The sequence below is a fragment of the Myotis davidii genome, unplaced genomic scaffold, assembly GCF_000327345.1.
Source record: "Myotis davidii unplaced genomic scaffold, ASM32734v1 scaffold137, whole genome shotgun sequence".
In the NCBI taxonomy this organism is placed as follows: domain Eukaryota; kingdom Metazoa; phylum Chordata; class Mammalia; order Chiroptera; family Vespertilionidae; genus Myotis; species Myotis davidii.
In genome coordinates, this window is record NW_006288719.1 from 1,620,874 (window position 1) to 1,627,487 (window position 6,614).

The window sequence follows — 6,614 nt, forward strand, 5'->3', positions numbered from 1 at the left end:
TGTTTTCTCCCACCTAGTTGGTATGAAGCCATAGTTATATATTATGATATCTCCCTTCCTGGAAAAGGTCCTCTATCTAAATTATTTCAGGTAGTTTAGGGAAAGGTCAGATGTTTTTCCTGAGTCTTTCATGTCTTAAAAATAACCAGCTTAAAACAATCATTATCCCATAAAAGGCATTTTCGGGGGTTGCAAACTCTGCTTCCCTCAAAACAAAAAACAATTTTCTTTTTCCATTTCCTTTGCTCAGATTACTCTCTGCTTATCACGGCCTTCACACACACACATACACACACACACACCACCACCACACCACCTCACCCCCGCACCCCTACACCCCTCACACCCTCTCCCACCACACACCCCACGTCTACTTTCTGAATCATTGAATCATGCACTGGAGAATGAGCATCACTGGTGAAGAATAGTGGTGGATTCAGCCCCCTTAATGGGGCTCAGACTCAGTAAGTCTACTTCCTCTGTTACAGGACCCAAGGTCGTGTGCCCAACGCTTCGAAAGGCCAAATCTCAAAATGTCAGTTTGAGGAAGGGAAGGTGTATTGATTGAGAAGCAGCCAACCAAGAGGGTGGGAGACACATTCTGCTCACTAGACTTTATTAATGGTTTTCTCAGGGCTTAGGGGAAACAGGTGTGCAAAATTGCTGCTGGGGCAAGTTTTAACTGGAGAACCTTGGAACTTGGCCATTTATGGTAAAGGGGCGTTAGCACTGATCTTCCTGTACAAGGGACCCTTGACTTCTGAAATGGTTCCTGTGTTCAAGTTCAGGTTCTGTCCCAGTTCTTTGGTTCCTGGTTGGGGTGGGGGTCGGGGGCAGGGCAGGGTGGAGATACGAGATCAATTCAGGTGCAGCTGGGCATGCTTTGACTGCATTACTTGCGGTTTTGGTTTGCTGTCTCTGAAAAGTAACCCAGGTATCTTGTTAAACAGCATGGGATCATTTTGAGCTGGTTCTGCAGTTATACTACCTGTCCTTTGAGGCCCATCTTTGCGAATGCTTTCTCGGACCTTAGCCAGAATTCATCTTATCCTTCTTTATGATCCCAAAGCAAGAGAGTTGTTTTTCTATTACATGATAGCGATATAATAAGAAATATATATACAGATATATGTGTGTGTGTGTGTGTGTATTTGGTCTTTGTTCCCTTTCCTGGCACAGAGCTTCTTATACCCCTGCAATTTCCTGAGTGGTAGGAGTCAGAGGAGTATCTTTTCATAATAAGCCCCTTTCAACTACACCTGAGTTTACGCTAAGGAGGTGACTCTAGAAGGCAGGGAGTTAGTTGCCAGAGGAACCAACCCTGTGATCAGAGGGCTGGAACTTTTAGCCCCACCAGCCAATAATTTAATCAACCATGCCTGCATGATGAAGCGTCTCTAAACAACCAAGTTCAGGGAGCGTCTGGGTTGGTGAACAAGAACGTGTCTATGTGTCAGGATGGTAGCATACCCCAAATCCCACGGGACGGAGTGCCTGCACTCAGGACCCTTCTGGACCTTGTCCTATACATCTCTTCATCTGGCTGTTCGTCTGTAGCCTTTAAAATGTCCTTAGTAATAAATTTGTGATAGTAAGTAAACTTTCATTTCAAACTATTATTTTATCCGAGTTCCGTGAGCTGTTCTAGCAAATTATTAAACCTGAAGAGGGGGTTGTGAAAACCCCGGATTTATAGTTGGCCAATCAGAAGTACTGGACTTGATAGTGGGGTCAGTTTTATGGGACTGCGCCCTTAACCTATGGGGTCTGCACTGACTCCAGGTAGCTGGTGTCAGAGTGTTTTGAGTAGAGAAACCTCCCCTTTTAATGATTTGTCCTGTGTTATATCACAGCTATTTTATGCATATTTTTTTCACTGTTACAGCTTAAATTTCTTACTGTCTTCAAATTATTCTTACAAATTTTCTTACTCATTATAGTTGAACTGATTTTTTTTTTTATTCAGAAAACATTTTTCAATCTGTTAACTAAGCGCCTGCACTGAGTTAGATCATGGGCAAAGACTGTGTAAGGATGAGCATTGTAAACAGAAGGGAAAGTTGGAAACACATCCAGAGGTCACGGCACAGAGTTTGGAATGGTTGGTACCCAGGGTTTAAATGAGAGGATAATGGGAAACAATCCAGATAGGTACGCATGGGGTCTGGTTTTGAAGAACTGAGCTTTACAGATGAGGAAAACGAGACACAAAGATGTCATTTGATCAGCCCAAGTAACAAAGGGATTAGAACCCATCATCTGATTGCACCCACCATCCAGGCCCAACACCCTCACAGAAGCCCAGACAGTGGCTTTATGCAACCATGCCAGGTTAACTGGCTGGGAAAAGATGAAGATATTATTAGAGAGTGTCCAGGACAATCGTGTCTGTTTAGTTAAGCCACATATACCTCTCTTTGTACTTGGCACTGCAACCTAAACTGAGGCAAACAGCCAAGAAAATTCAGGACACTGAAGACGCATTCAGCACTGCTCTATGGCATGTAGTCGCCAGTCTGAGCCCCTGCTTAGAGATGCACAGACCAGTCTATGAGTTGCCCTTTGAAACAAATACCAAGAGTTGCCAACTCTGCCCTCTTTTTGGCTTTTTTCCTTGAGTTTTAAGAACTAATATTTTCTTTTTATTTCTTTTTTTTATTGTCAAAAAAGTAATATTTGCAGTGGCACCTGGGTTAAAATAATAAGCAAAGATGTTGAGATTAAATCATAAAAATGACATTCAATAAACAAATGAAATAATGTTTAACCTCTAATAAAGAATTTTTAAAATTCTGGGAAGTATTTTTGCTCATATTTGGTGTTGTGGTCAAGCACAAATTCATGGTTTGGTTGATTAGGAATGCAAAAATTTTTGGATCATATGACCCAAAGCACAGCAACTACTACCTATGACTGCTTGCTATAGTTGGCACATGTTCCCAACCATTCATGGGCTGCCTGTGTGCTAGAAAAAAGGTCCATGTCTCTCAGACAGATCTACCCCATCCTTAATTCATTATTTCTGTGGCCTGAGTTCTGGTTTTTCTTTTTTAAAAAATATATTTTTATTGATTTCAAAGAGGAAGGGAGAGGGAGAGAGACATAGAAACATCAATGATGAGAGAGGATCATTGATCGGCTGCCTCCTGCATGCCCCACACTGGGGATTGAGCCCGCAAACCAGGCATGTGCCCTTGACCGGGAAATCGAACCTGGGACCCTTCAGTCCGCAGGCCAATGCTCTATCTACTGAGTTCTGTTTTGTATTCAGTAAAGAGAACAGAGGTACCAGAATGATTTAAAACAAAACAAAACAAAACAAAAAGATGGGGGGAATCAGATACCCAGATTTAGTTTTCTTTGTCATTCATTATCTTACCTAAAAGAAAACAAAAGGGTGAAGGAATTGAGAAATACACATTGGTAGTTACAAAACAGTCATGGGAATGTAAATTACAGCATAGGGAATATAGTCAATGATATTGTATAATTATGAATGGGTCCAGGTGGGTACTTGAATTTTAGGGGGACCACTCTGTAAAGTACACGATTGTCTAACCACTATGCTGTACACCTGAAACTAATACAGAATAACATTAAATATAAACAGAAATTGAAAAATAAATAAGAAAACAAACATTTTTGCAAATAAGACCAAAGCGACTCAAAGCTAAATAGATGATGCCTTTTAAAATATAAGGTCATCGTTAATAAAGAATATGCCACACCCATATACCTACCCATTCAAAGTAAACAGTGTTTTTCATGTCCACTTTCCTTCTGTAAAATGCACCTGGCATTACTACTTCATTACACTGGCATTTCTTTCCATTTTTGAGAAATGGGTTGGATGTTTACAGATTAACTACAATTATTCTATACCGCTTCTTGATGCACTTATATATATTCATTTAAAGTACATAACAGCCTCGCATGTTGCATTACCATTTTTTATTGTGTAACAGAGCTTCATTTAGGACTTTTGTCCAAAGAGCCATTGAGATTTTCTGATAAAGCATTTAAAACATTATGAAGAATGATCACAAATTTTTAAAAAATACATTTTATTGATTTTTTACAGAGAGGAAGAGAGAGGGATAGGGAGTTAGAAACATCGATCAGCTGCCTCCTGCACACCCCCTATTGGGGATGTGCCCGTTACCAAGGTACATGCCCTTGGCCAGAATCAAACCTGGGACCTTTCAGTCCGCAGGCTGATGCTCTATCCACTGAGCCAAACCAGTTAGGGCTGATCACAAATTTTGTTTGTTACTGAGAAAGAAGAATTTAGATACTAAAATCTGAAAGCAAATAACACATAACAATATTAACAGTAAAATAACTTTTACACAAATGTTAAGATTCCATAAATAAATTATAGAATTAGGAGAAGACAATGCATTTGTACAACTAGCATTATTTCATTTCATCCCAGGTACTGATTCTATTATAGAATCATTCTAGGAGTGCTTCTTAGGAGTATGGGTAAATACTAGTAGGTGTAACTGCACATAAAGACAAAACTTAATAAACTCTTCTAGATGAGATAACACCATATGAAAACATCATGTGTGTTTGGGATAACTGATCAGCAGAGTAATAATTCTGACAACATGTAGTATAAGGATTCAGAGGGAAATGTGCAAAGTAAAGCCCTTTAATGGAAGTGGAGCGTTGGCTTGTCAGCTCAGTAGATGGAGAACAGCAGTTTAAACCAAGCTAATTATGGTGCGGTAGGTGTGCTAGAGAGGACTTGGAAAAGGCAGCAACCATTTGGATAAGGGTTGCTCTGCGAGTTAACTCTTTTTGAAACTATACTACAAACTGTAATCCAATGAGCTTTAACTGATACCCATATCAAACTTTCTCTGACCTGGGCAGTGAATCCTGCAGGGGATAATGATTTGCAAGTAATGGACTTTCTGAGTCTCCGTGATCCCTGATGGGAATCTAGGGCATTTAGGAAACCACGGGGCATTTTCTTAGGATTCTGTGTCCTGAAGCAAAGACTGAACAGCTATTTGAGAACTATCTTTGCTTAGACATTTGGTCAGTAGTATATGTGGGTAGGAGTGGAAGGAAGGAGTCTCATTTTGCAACATTAAGTTCCTTAAAGTTAAGGCTACTTCCAGAATGTTGAATTTGGGTTGGTTTTCTAACATCTTCAAGTTTTCATGATAGAGTGAATTAATTTGAATATAACAATTGTGGATCTTAATTACAGTGGAGGCAATGTAGTCATGGAATGAACTATGGGGGCATCACTTACTTCCAACCGTGTGGAACTGCCTAAGGTACTCCTGCACTGTCCCCTTTCTGTCTTCTTTTCCTGGCAGGACATGATATAAGAGATTAACCAATGAATTTATAGGCTATGCATAATCCATGGACACAGACAATAGTGTGGTGAAGGCCTTGGGGAGGTGGGAGCTGGATGGGGGAGCCAATGTGCGGAGAAGGAGGATATCTGTAATACTTTCAACAATAAAGATAAATTTTTAAAAATTTAAAAAAAGAATTAACATTAAATTACCCGAATACAAGAAAAAAGCATGCTCTGTATTCTTAATGATAAAAGTGAAGGAGAGGTGCACCAGATCTGTATGTGTACAGTTCTGTCTTATTACCTAACTCTACACAACTAGCAGTAAAGAAGGTATGGTCAGCCTTTGGGGTATACTTACCTTAGAAAAGAAGTCATGAATGATATTACTTTCCTGTGGAAAGTAATACAATAGTGAATAAATAATAATGCAACAATACACTCTGTTTTGAATATTCACAACTAGAAACCTACTTTTGCCCCCCCCCGTATTATAACATACCATAGTAATATATACATATACAAATATGCATATAAATAAATATACACTGTAATGACAAATCCAAGATATTGAGATCATTCACTTTATGCATCAGAATTTATTGGCTCCAACCCGCTGTACAGGTGTGCTAGTAACAGCCTTACAACAGATGTTTATGTCTAATTCTGCAGCTACGAGCAGCTTTCTGAAATTTGTAGAACCCAACACCCAATTTGTATTAACTCTTTTTTTTTCACTGTTACATCTTTTATTTTATGTTTCAATTACAAGTTACATTCAATATTATTCTATATTAATTCTAGATGTACAGACAGTGGTTAGATATCATATACTTAACAAAGTGATTCCCCCAATATTTCAAGTACCCATCTGACACCATACATAATTATTACAATATTATTGACTATATTCCCTATACTGTACCTTATATCCCCATAACTATTCTGTAATTACCAATTTGTACTTCTTAACTCCTTCAGCTTTTTTACCCAGCCCTCAACCCTTATTCCCTCTGGCAACCATCAGTTTGTTCTCTATATCTATGAGTCTGTTTCTGAACACATTTATTTTATTCTATAGATTCCACATATAAGTGAAATCATATGGTATTTGCCTTTCTCTGTCTGACTTACTTCACTTAGCATAATAATACCCTCCAAGTCCATCCATGCTGTTGCAAGTGGTAAGATTTCTTTTGTGTGTGTGTGTGGCTGAGTACCATTCACCTGTAAATGTACCACAGCTGCTTTTTAAAAAATTTTATTGTTTAGGTATTACAAATAGTAGTAC